The 13331-nt window shown below is 30.4% G+C and overlaps 1 protein-coding gene across 1 annotated transcript in view; it reads left to right on the plus strand.

The window, feature by feature from the left end:
• The first annotated feature begins 331 nt into the window (after positions 1-331).
• Positions 332-13331, plus strand: part of LOC108685281 (small conductance calcium-activated potassium channel protein) — a 187121-nt gene continuing 174121 nt past the window's right edge. The window contains exon 1 of the mRNA XM_018189997.1: positions 332-382. The gene's annotated coding sequence lies outside the window, so the exon portion shown is untranslated. The remainder of the gene's footprint in view (positions 383-13331) is intronic.

The following is a 13331-nucleotide window of genomic DNA, read 5'->3' on the forward strand; positions in this document are numbered from 1 at the left end:
CCGCGCACTCCCTCTCCCCCTCCCCGCCCCCGCCCTTCCGTCCACGTTTTTTCAAAACGCCGGCATCCACACAATTCCACACGCCGGGGGGTGGCCGCCGCCGATCACGTTCGCGTGCGCGACATCCGTGTGACGCCGCGATCGCGGAGGAGTGTAAACCCTCTCTCGCGTGGAGTTATGTTATCGCGCGACGACTCGCCTCGCGTCCCGTGTGCGCCTTGAATACCCCGGACCGGGTTAACTGCGGGTGAGGAGGGTATCTCATCGCATCGCTACGGCGTCTGCGGGGGTCGGAAGGAAGGAAGGGCGGCGATGCAACGCGGCGCGGGGACGTACGTGCTGGCTGCGTGCTGCCGTCGCCCCGGCGCGAGGGGATGTTAAGGTAAGAGGGTTCAACGAACGCCGTTCGCGCGCGCTACCACGCGCGACTTTCACCCCCTTCGCGCCGCTTTCTTTCCCTAATGTTGTGTACTTTGAAAGATGGAACGGGCGGTTTACCAAGCTCTAGAAAACTTACCAATTGCCCTGAACTTTCTAATCGTCAATAACAGCGTCTGCTCGATGATATTTTTTAAAATGTTAAAATCGCTTGACTGATCTCGTGTTTTGACTGATTACTTTCGAGTACTTTCTTTTATTTCGTGATAATCAATATTTTTCTCCTATTATTGCTCGTATCTTTCAATGTAGATTAACTTTAATCTCGATTTAATTTATTTCGATTTCTTTATGTTTTTGTAATTCTTAGAACTGGAAAAAGATAAAAAAAAATGACTTATATACTGACAGTAAGATTGAAATTTAAAGTTAATCCAGATTGGTAGAAATATGGATACACAAGTATATCATCAAAATAATGTTAACTTTACTTTTTGACGTTATTATTAATGTCATTGTTGTTAGGTTTGCGATTTTAAAAGTCTGATTATGTATTGTATTTTTTGCTAATTAAGAAGCTTTTCAACCTAATAATTAGAAAGCATTCTAATTTCCACTTTTATTGCAAAGTTTTACTTTTGAGAATTGCTTCTTGAGTCGACATGTGACTTTCGCGCAGGCAAACTTTTCCATTGGATTGTATTTATTGCTCTCATTAGCCATTTTCAAATCTTAGTTTCCTTGAGCAAATTGCATTCGACAAATTGCAAGTTTACCCCCGCTTATCTTCCTGCCATTTAGTGTCAGATTTAACGTTAAATATGATGCTTGTACGCAGTCTTATTTAATTAAATAATGAGAATTACGTTCAACATAATACGCAAATTAAGACAGCAATTAGTGTTAAATGTGCGATGATAATAGTAAGAATTTTTCTCTTTCCTTATATAATATGTTTTCCTCTACATTTATATGGAATATAGAATATCTGAAACTATATATTGTATAATACACATTATTTCCTTATTTCAAAAGTGACACAACACAAAAAATTAAATTTTTCAGGAAAGAACTATTTTTTAAATTGATAAAAGATTATTAACTATATAATTAAATCATATTAACAAAAGGAATATATTATATATATTTTTAGTGTTGATCAAATATCTTTGTTATTTTCACTTCACAAAAACCATCCTTAAAAAAACACCCTTTTTGAATTATGACGAATTTTTTATGAAAAATCTCATTTTTTTATGTCTCTTTTAATGTAAGGAAACGATATCATGAAAGAATATCATATATTTCTTAAGGATCAGGCACATAGTCTCTGCAAGGTGACTAGAGTTGGAAATTTAAACTTTCCGCGTGTAAAAATGAATGTTATATATTCATAGAATAGTTTAACAGGACCAACATTTATATTTAATAATGCAGTTTAGATAAAATTTTTTTAATTTTATCTTAATTATTTCTAAAAATATATTTATTTTTTATTGAAACAATTTTTGATCCAAATTCTAAATCGTCGCCAAACTTTTTGTACTATTTTCAAATATAACATTTAAAAAATTGTAATTTTTTCATATTTTTTAATTTTTTTTTTAAATACATCCTTAAATATACTTATCATGCACATAATATAACATATTTTTTTCAATATAAGATAACAGAGATTTTGAGATAAGTCAATAATACAACATATCAACAAGGATTTAATTTATAATAATTGTATAAATATTTAACTTGGTATGCATGTTATATGCATTGTAAATTCTATACATCACATGTACAATGTGAATTATTTTAATCCGGGTTTTTATTCTTTTATGAGTTTAATTATCTATAAATTTTTCTGTTGTCGCCCAACGAGCGACAATTAAAAAATAGGTATAGAGAATTTTTATATGAATTTTTAAATATTCTGTTTTTAGAAATTGTGAAAGCAATGTTTTTTCTACAAATTTATTATCAAAAATTTCTAACATTTTTTAACTACATTTGAATTATTGTACATCCATGTTATCTTTATGGTAGTCTTGTAGTCCTATTTTTAGCCGCTCTTTAGTTACTTGTTGGAGAAATTCGGTAGTAAGTTGAATGATTAATAGCATCTACTGCCGAGCGTCGATTATGTGATCAACGAAACTCCAAGTCACGTAATACGCCGAAGAAAAATAAACGCGCAGTCGTAGGTTAGTATCTAAATATGCCGGCGAATGCTCTCTGGCAATTCGATTTCGAGGTCGATTACCCTTAGAGACTTACTTTGGCGTTACTATCGCGAAGTTTGTCTGTCTCCATGTTGCGAATACATTTATCGATTTTATCTAATATACATATAATATGATAAAAATATTATCTATATATAATACACATTTATGTTGCATAAAAATATAGATAAATTAATAATTGTCGTCTTTTTATTAACAGCGTTTTCTCGTCGATAAAAAAATCTTCAATTTTTCAAATTTGTGACTTAAAAAATTCATCTACAAAGTGCTATTGGCTTGTATTGTTACGCGCATAAAATGTAGTCTCTAGGATTTTCTCGGAACGGTTTCGTGGATCGATATTCTTTTCGCCGTGAAACCGCGTGAAATGGCGTTGCATAATTCTCGCAGTTACCGTATAAACGAACGCTTTAACGAATCGGAGAAAGAATTACTGGGCCGTTTTTTATTCGTCGTTCGCCTTCGAAGTTAAATATAGTGTGAAGGCAGAGTTCGTGTACACGAGGTATACGATAATATTAATGTATGTTGTGTCTGGGGTTATTGCATCTATGCTGCAGTGCGCAACATAGATGCAATAATCGAGAATTATCGACAAGATGTTTCCGGGTTCTGCGCAATTGCTTCAATTAACATACAATTCCATTTAATTATAGCTTTTAATCCTTCGATTTTAACTTCAAATTTAATCTTTTGATTTAATTTCAAATTTGATATTTTATTGATGAAAATAAACATTCGAGCGAGTTCGACGGAAAATTTATATTTACAGATTTGATTTTAACTCGTTAACGGACTTGGAAACTCGATTCGAAAATGTGGCCGCTTTTCATGGCTGTATTTCCGAAATACATTTGTTTTAATGCATAATCATCTCTCACCATTGTAGTGTTTTTTACTTTTATTATGGCAAGTCATGCTCTGAAAAAAATACATACCTACCATTTATTCCCTCTTCATCTTCAGTGTAAAAAGAAGCGAGCGCTTCATGAAACTTCATTCATTCCACTTATCGATACATCTTTCCACCCTCTACTTCTCTTGAACATGAGTTATCACAATGTACGATAAGTCTCGCCCTTAAAAAATTAACGATCCACCGTTCTTTGTATACTTATAATCTTCTTTGATTGATATTATTTAAGCTGAAATTGTGCGTTAAAGACAATGAGAAAAAAAGTTTACAACGAAATTTCAAAAGATTACTTTTAATACAAGTTTATAGAATTTTAATTTAATAAAAACATTTGAGTCTGAGATTTCTTAAGACTTTTATTTTTCGCGATAAATGTACAAACACTACAAAGTCTCTATCTTCTCTATGTATCTATTTATATGTTTATTAAATCAATAAATTTCTCTCTTCCGCATTTCGGTGTTTCTTAATTTTTTCATCTCATAATCGCTTGCGATAAAAATACAATATTTTGTTTAATTAAGTTTCAAGAATAAAGTTGAGAGTAAAGTTGACAATTGTTTTTAAGATTTGTAATAAATTCCGAATGTATTTTATCTTCAAAGAAGATGTTGATTTGAGGAACGACGGAATTAGTTTAATAGAAAATTAAGTGAAAATTAAAAGAGAATTTAATAAAAGAGTGAAATTATGACGAATTCGCATAAAGGGAAGTGGCAGAACGCTCTGTACAACTCTATTCAGAACAGTCGTGCACTAAATGATTATTGTCCTCATTTGTAAACTGTTTTCTGCCTGTTTTCTTGATCTTAATTTTTGTGCATTGTCCTTAATTACGATCGCAATTGCAAGAAAGTGTCACGTCGGTTTTTGCTGGTGTTCATTGTGAATTCCATTATATATCGCGACAGTTATTAGAGTTTTATTGGGGTTTGTTATCACGTGAGAATCTTCATTCAAGACAATTTAGCATTTTTCACAACGGCATCATGCGTTTTAATTTTATTTCTCTTTTGTGCCCTTATAAGGCAGAAGTTTTAGAAATTTTGCGCGAGATAATACAAACGAGGGAAACATATAATACAATATGTTCTTGACATTCATGATCACATTAAAATTCTATTAAAATCCAAACCATGCTGTGTGTTGCGAAACGGCAGAAAATCTTGCTAATTTTGTTCATGAATCATACATTTTTATTTTAATTCTCTTCCACCGCAGGCAACTGTGGTTTTTTTGTAAATATTAATTTACAAAAAATATTTTTTAGTTATTTATTTACATTTATATTGTATATTTGTACATTTTTGAATATACTTAAACATTTATGAATATTAAAACAATATCGTAAGTCAAATTTTGTCAACTCAAATATTAGTTTATAAAAAAATATTTTTAAAATTTATTTTGAATCAGACAAGATATTTCTCTGATTTTTTTTTAGATTTTTAGATGCCGTAAGCTAAATTTTACCAACGCGCCAAGTTTCCAAAATAATTGAGATTTAATATACCAAAATAGTTTTTTTGTGATATTTGAAATTTTCTTAAAAAAAGGTTAGGTAATCTTGAAATTATAATCAGAAATTATGAATGTATTGTTTATCTCTTATGTAATGCATTCTTTTTATTTTGATGTCTTACTTATTATGAAAGATTTAAATACAGATTTAAATACAGAATTTTGCTAAGATATCAAGTTTCCCGCTTATGTCGATGATATACATATATCATAGGTGTTCGTGTATATATTTTCTTTATTATTAAAATTAAATCAGACATTTCGATCCTCTTATTTGGATCTTCTTCAGTGAATACATACAGTCATTTGATTCAAAGAGATTAGTTGTTTTCAGTGAAGTCAGAAATTCGTCTATTGTAGTATCTTGTTGAATATTCAAACTTTATGTTGAAGAGTCAAATCTAAAAATTAATATTCAGTATATAAGAATGACATGAACTTATATTAAAAAGTTGAGATTTTTTATCATTCATTTTATAATATATTTCCATACATTTTTGTTAGAGCACAGATTAAAAAAATAGTACTTATTTATTAAAATAACTTATAATCCAGATAGTAAACCATCACCAAATTTATCGTATTATTTTTAAATTTGTATTATTTTAAATGTGTTTAGAGTAATCTGTAGATTTTTCATAATTTTATTATCATTTTGGAAATATGTACAAAACATCTTTAAATTTTTTCAACAATTCTCTTAGTTGCGAACGTGAGCGGATCAATTATTTAACCTTCCAAGTCACCAGATTTAATGCCTCTTGATTTCTGTTTATAGAATCATCACAAAACACTTGATTTATGAAATCTGATAGAAATAAAAAACCAGTTTTGAAAATGTATTCAAATAGCATTTACTACCATTTCTACAGAAATATTCGAAAGAAATGTTTGAAAGTTATTAATTTCACGAATAAAAGTTTGCAATCTTACAGAAAACAAAATTTCCGAACATTTATTATAATAACTAATAAAACCCATATACAGATCAAGATTGTTCTAATTGTGAGTAAGCAATTTTAACAAGTTATAAAAACAATTCTGCTTGTAAATCTTTGAATGTTTGTAACTTTCGATCAAACATTTTGAACATAAGTTTATAAACTTTTTTTTTACCTACTTGACTTTATTATTAACACATTGTGTTAATAATAAAGTCAAGTATAATTGTATAAGTAAATTGTATAAGTTTGATTTCGCTAAATATATCATGACGAATTATATTATGTATGTCGATAGTCAACTATAAATTATAAATAGTTATATCCTATGACCTCATCGTAAAAAGCAGGAAAGTTATTATCTTGGCAAAACTCTGTATTTAAGGTTCTCTTTCATCAATCTCTGGTTAAACTAATCGACAGTTGCTCTCGTAGTAGTTTCAACAGCAGTTCGATGTATCACATCTTTTCCTCTCTTTTCTTCTTTTAAGATAACTTTCAGGATTTAGAGCCTCTTTCAACATTTTTGAAAGATGCTCTAAATCCTTTGTAACATGGTTAATAGTAAGGTATTGAAATTAAAAAATTGTATCTTAAAGAACAATACATTCATGACTTCCAATTAGAATTTCGATATCACATTAATTTCTTTCATAAAAAAAATTTAAATATCGTATAAAAAAATATTTTATGCACATTAAACTTAAACTATCTACTTTAAATGCCCTGATGAAAATTATCTGGCGACATTGTTTTTCAATAGACAATAACCGAAAATCTATAAGAATAGACTTTTTGTCTATAGTTGAAAATAACATGAATTAAATATACATGCATTAATACATGCTTAACATTTAACTTTGACCGTATAAGTAGCTCTTCTCATACTTACTCATATTTACTTGATGTTTTCACATAAAATAGTTTTGTTTCTAATCTTATTATAGCTCAAAATAATTTTGGAACTATATAATTCTTTTAGTCGACTTTTTTAATGAATTATTAATTAAACTGCGATATAAAGTGTAAATTAACACACAGGTCAATTTTGCAAGGAAAAATTGGTTCGCCGATATGGCACTTTCCTTGTAAAATGCACGAACGGTGAAATTCAGCTTTCTTGTGTCGATTTACTCTTATCATCGTTGCTGCATCCGGAGCTTCTCGTTTTTTTATTTGAACGTGAAAGCCGGATGCTCGAGGGGCGTATAAGGGGAATAAAAAGAGAGCACGAGACAAAGAGAGCATACCGGAAAAAGGTGGAATATATATGAAACTTTGACATATAGCGTTTTCTTTTTACTCAGCCATCTTATTCAATTCATAATTGTATAATTCGCGCCGAAAGGGAGTTTTATGATGTTTCTTCATCACCAAAGTATCTCACCTCATTATCATTATTATTAATTATCATTATTATTAATTAATATGCACTATTACTTGTGTCTATTATTAATTAATTCTTCATAAATAGAAAATTTGAAAAGTTTTAATTAAGCTTTAACGAATTAGATCCTGTGGCGTATTCGGAGAGACGATCTTTCTGAGCATATAAAGTATTAAAGCACCGATAGTTTGTAAGTTACAAGCAATCGAACCGGAAATTTCAAAGTTCGAGTCCTTCGAAACGAAAACTTCGGAAGCGATTCTGTTGCGTTAAAACTTTAGATGTATCTGTCCGAAAAATCTACCCTTTTAAAATTTTTTTATATTCGAAAAGCCTGTATATATAACTATAACGTGAATTTTCCATATCCATATATTCCGGTATGTTCGAGACTACGTTTGCGCCAATGACGATCGTGGCAAACGCGGTTTTATCGTTAACGATGTGTACCAGAGATCTTTTTGCGATGGCACGTTTTGAGCCATGTCTCACGTATCGATCTCGTGCATTACGGCTCAGGCTACATTCCACTTTATTCTATCGCGCTAGTTTTATAACGGTAGACGCAGCTCATGACTTTGAAAGGGAAATATGTCATACAATTTTCTTGATTAAGACGCATATCTTAATCAACTGGATCGTGCGCCAGCTCGAAGGCTCAAAAGCCATTTTGCACGATAAGTGGGCAAGGAAATAGTACACCAACGTCCAGATCCGGATCCCGCATATCGATTTGCTCGTCTCGCATGTTACGACTCGAAAAGATCGTCCCTCTAACCCAAACCTGTCGTGCGCCATTATACGACGATGAAGATCATTGGATATGTCCGTGGGACACTCTCTTTAAGCTCTTTAAGTCGTTAAGCTCGTGTCGCAAATGGAAGGTTCGCGTGTACGTGTTGCGAATGGAGGGTACATATACGTGTTGCATCGTCTTTACTTAGGGAACTAGTAGCGTTCTTATCATTAACAGCGAATAATGTGTTAATTATAGAGGAAAAAAATGCTATTGTAACTTAAGATCTCTGAATATAATCAAGATAATCCACGCAATCTTGTTTATTTATTCCCAAATAAATGTTTAATTCGACGACATGTTTATTTTAGGAAGATAAATGATGTCTTAAACTTATTTGATTAAAAACAAACGATCCATAACACGATTACTATGCTTTAATAAAATTTAATATAAAAGGACCTCCTCTTATAAACCTTATGGAAATTTCGATCAAATTGGGTGAAAATTTGATATGTTGTAAATCTCGTCGTCCTGATGGGATAATAAAAGGTCTCCATGATCTCATATTATGAATTACCCGTTTCAATTCAACGGCTTCTACGAGCCGTCATTTTTCAAAATGGGCTAATACTTATCTTAATACAATATCTTATTTTCAAAGAGTACGCGAGTTTCTACGTCATTTGCAATTTCTGTGTGTATTTTTAAATAAAAAAAAATTATAAGGTTTTAATATTGACTCGATTGCTTCTTACAAAAAAGTTATAAAAGTATATAAAGGTATCGAGGTCAATAACTTGATTTTACCGATTTGTGAGAGACGAGAGAATTCACAATATTCAAGCACTTCAATTGTGAAAAGCAATCAAGTCAATATTATCTTTATAATTTTTTACTTAAAAATATAAATAGAAAATGCAAATAATGACATAGGAATCGTACTCGTCGAAAATAAAATATTAGCTCGTAGTATTAGCTCGTTCAGAAAAATGACACCTCATAGAGATGAAACAATTCATTATAGGAAGTCATACTTGTGCACTGTGGAGACTTTTTATCAGGTTGAGATCTAACATATCAACATATCAAATTTTCAGCCAATTCAATCGAAATTCAATTTTCATAAAGTTTGTGCGGGGTCTTTTTTTATCAAAAATCAGATAAAAATAATTATTAAACAATATTATTTTACCCAAATAAGTAAAGTAATTGTGCAATTCTGAAAAATATCAAATAATGAAAAATCAAATGAAAAATATCAAATAATAAAAGAAAGTCATCTATCGATGTTTTTTTTTCATTACTCTCTGATTAAAAATATATTATAAGATATTTAGTTGGGTAATGAATATTTTGCACCGTATTTTTCATATTTCACGTTCCAACCTGTCATCGACATAAAATATAAAATGACGCCTAAAATATATACGGTTTAACAATTTCACCTAAATAATTTCTACGCGCACTGAATAACAAGAAAAATTTATCTCTGTAAAAGGGATATAATATGATTTCATTGAAAAAGATGTAATTGCAAAAAAAGTGGGAACATCATTGGAAATTGGATATCATTACGTTTTACTTTGTCCTCTATCACTTTTTCCTATCATAAATCATAAAAGAAATGTGATCTCTTCGAATTATCTGACTTGTTCCGTAATCAAATGAAAACATCAAATGAAATAAAAACATTATCTAATTACACGAAAGCGATTTTACTGATATTTATGTTTGATTTTACATACTTTTTGATAATTTATTTATTTTAATTCTAAAAGAAAAAAATTACTTTACTATTGCACTTCCCTCCTGATATTAGTTTATTGTATGTTTTGACATTCAAATAAAATCTTTGATCTCCGTTATTCCCTTGGTAGAGAGAGTAAGATATAGATATGGGATGAAATAATATCCTGGGGGACAAAGTTTAAGCCTAGTTTATGTAAGTGAGTTCTAGGCACGCAGGTAATCAGCAAAAGGTCGCCTTAATAGCAACTGTTAAAATTATTATGACTAATCGGGACAATCTGGATAGACGCGGGTTTGGGGCTCCAATCGCGATTAATCTTTAAGCGTCGCGTGGTTTTTTAAACAGATTATAGCCGTATCGACCGTATTGTCGCCACTGAGACGCCATTCGCCAATTCAAGACCGTCTTTGGAAATCGTGACGAATTCATAATGAATTGTCGATCATTCATCGTCCAGCCGACGCACGTACACAAAATACATAGGCGCGAAATAATGACGTTTATTTGCTCGCCGAAAACAACATGGATCCGGCATAGTATAGCATATGTGTAGCGTAGCACATGTTATATGTAATATATGTACAGAGTGTCTTTGGTTTATCAAATTTTTTTTCTTTTATGAATTCCAGATCTTTTCTTTAAGCTCATTTCCTTTTATATACATTTATGCAATGAGAAAAAAATTGTTTGTCTGAAACTAAATTAATTTAGTTGTCTTTATTTCTTTTGTCAGAGAATGTATGTATTTAAGTAAAGTATAATATGTTTGACTTAAGTACACATTCTTTATGGAAAGAAATAAAGATGGACTAAATTAATTTAGTCCATCAACAAACAATTTTTTCTCAGTGTGAACAAATAAATTTATAAATTATTAATTCCGAGAAGGTCAGCTAAACTACGTAAAAGAATAGGTAACAATTCTATAGATTCTTAAGTTCTACTTAAATTGCTACTTTTGTTGGATGCTTGTTATAACTTGATACTCGCTGATCTTGGAATACGCTCTACATACAATTTACATAGTATTTCTCCCAAGAGAAAGAAATTCTGGATACGTTCATTACGAAGATTTTGTTATAGAAATTAATTGCAAATGAACTTCGCTGTACGTAATAAATAAATAAATATAAGTACGATAATAATAATTTAATTCATGTATTTGAATTAATATATACTTGTAATTTGTGTGCATAGACATGCTGACCTATAAAGTTTTGAGACTTTTCAACTTTGGCATTGGCAAACTTTCGCATTATCATAGAAATTGCAGCACTGGCGTTGTCGTAATAAAGAATTTCTAAGGAATTCTTACGACCAACTACTCAAAAGGAGTTGCTTATCAGATTAGTTTAAAACCGACACAATTCTCTGTCGAAGAATTTATGCAGCACGTATAACATAATTAATGGCGGCTACTGCAAAATAGTTTCCTGTTATACACTAATTATCGTAAAATTCAACAGTGTTAATTATTATTTTCCCCAGGAAGCAATTAAGTATCGTGCTTGATATAATGGAATTAATTAATATTATTAATATTAAATAATTCTCGCGTATAAATGCTTATATATTTTTGACGCTAAGTAAGACTAATGTAGAAATAAAAAATTAATAGAGGAAAGGATTATGAAATAAGAGGATTCTCTTAAACTAAGAATCAACAAGTTTGTTAAAATTCATCTAATGATAATTTAGATGAATTTTAATAACTTCCCTTTTGCCCTGATTTTAATCACTATTGTTTTTGAAATATAGAGAATCAAAATACTTGTTGTTTTTTTTAATTTTTTTGTTAATAGATATTCATGTACTACTTTGATATAAGTAAACTTTGATATAAGTTTGTTAGCTAGGGATACTTGTTATACAATAGAAATTCTTACACAAAACAAACGTAATCTATACCAAATAATTGAGGAAGAAAAAAGATTGCGATTATAGAATAGCAGGGAGGATATGGGATATCATTAACTGATATATAATTTAATTTTACATGTTGGACTATGTGTGCTCATACATTTCATTATTAATTTTAATTCAGTTGTATCATTTCACATTCAAGGCCTCCAAACAAGTCTGAAATTACAAAGTTAATACCAATATTCTTCTCAACATTACATAGAAAATATGTATTTGTAAAGCTATTATTCACTATCTATAAAATTGAAATGCAACTTTTACAATATAACGCAGTATTCACTAATTACCAGTGATATTACTACTTTGGTCCTGCTCATGATTGCGTTTCGAGATCAAAAAAGATTTCAACGCGCAGATTCAGATATGTGTATAAATTCGTAACAAATATTTAACATTAAAATCCGAATATAGGAATTTTTATATTTAATTAAAAATAGTGATTTTTTAATAAATATTTTTAATGTATAAAGTTAATATAATTGGCAGCGTTTTTTTTTTTTTAAAAACTATCAACTCTTTGTAAAATGTTTCCCTAAACTGTAAGTTTCAAGATAAACGCATTATAAAGCCGAAAGACTGCTGGTACATTGCAGTAATATACATACTAAGCATACAGCAATATGCAGCATATTTTATATCCGGGTTGAAAATACTCTTAAATTTTAATTGAAAAATGCATTATGAAGCAAAATATCAAAAAATAGCTTTGAAAATAATAAAACCTTTTATATCTTTCTGAAATTTGTAAAATTATATAAAGAAATAAATACCGTCTGTAACGAGATTGATTTTATCCAACAGCTGTGACTGAATTTAATTGTTCTTTTATCCGCTGGAAAATAATATTATTTATCTCATAATTTCTATAATGTCTGTATATAATTTGCTGCAACACCTGAACGTGGTCTCGCTTGCTTTCCTCCGAAATTTCCGATATTACAGACGTGCAAGGTAACATTGTGTAGAATTGAGCCGATGCGCATTTCTCTGCGTGACCGATTTGCATAATTACACTTCGTCCACACGAGCAACTAAGTGTAATGCCCTACCTTAATGAATTCTCGATAATCAATGCGTCGGAAATGCCGATGTATTGTAATTAGTTTTTGCATTTGGCACGATATATTTACCGCGATATATTTACGTTATATATGAGACTGACTTTTCAACGCCTTTCAATGTATTGCATATCACAGTTTGAATAACGTGTGTGTCGTAAAACATTTCATCTCTTATAATGAATTGCAAATTTTCTGTGACTGGTTTCAACAATTCTTGCTGCGCTTTTGTACTTTGCTTCATTCAGGCTTTTATTATCTCCACGTTTTATATACGTATAGAATAACTTTGTGGCTTATACACTTTTAGCGTAAAAAGTACCTTTTACACCATTTGCCGACATAAATAATTAAAATCATGTTAATTATGTGTATATCAAATATAGATACACGTCGAAAATATAAATTATCAGTGAAGCTTAATACAACATTGCATCATTCATATATTTTACAGCTATTAAACACAATATATATATATATATAT

Source organism: Atta colombica, unplaced genomic scaffold (genome assembly GCF_001594045.1).
Source record: "Atta colombica isolate Treedump-2 unplaced genomic scaffold, Acol1.0 scaffold150, whole genome shotgun sequence".
In the NCBI taxonomy this organism is placed as follows: Eukaryota; Metazoa; Arthropoda; class Insecta; order Hymenoptera; family Formicidae; genus Atta; species Atta colombica.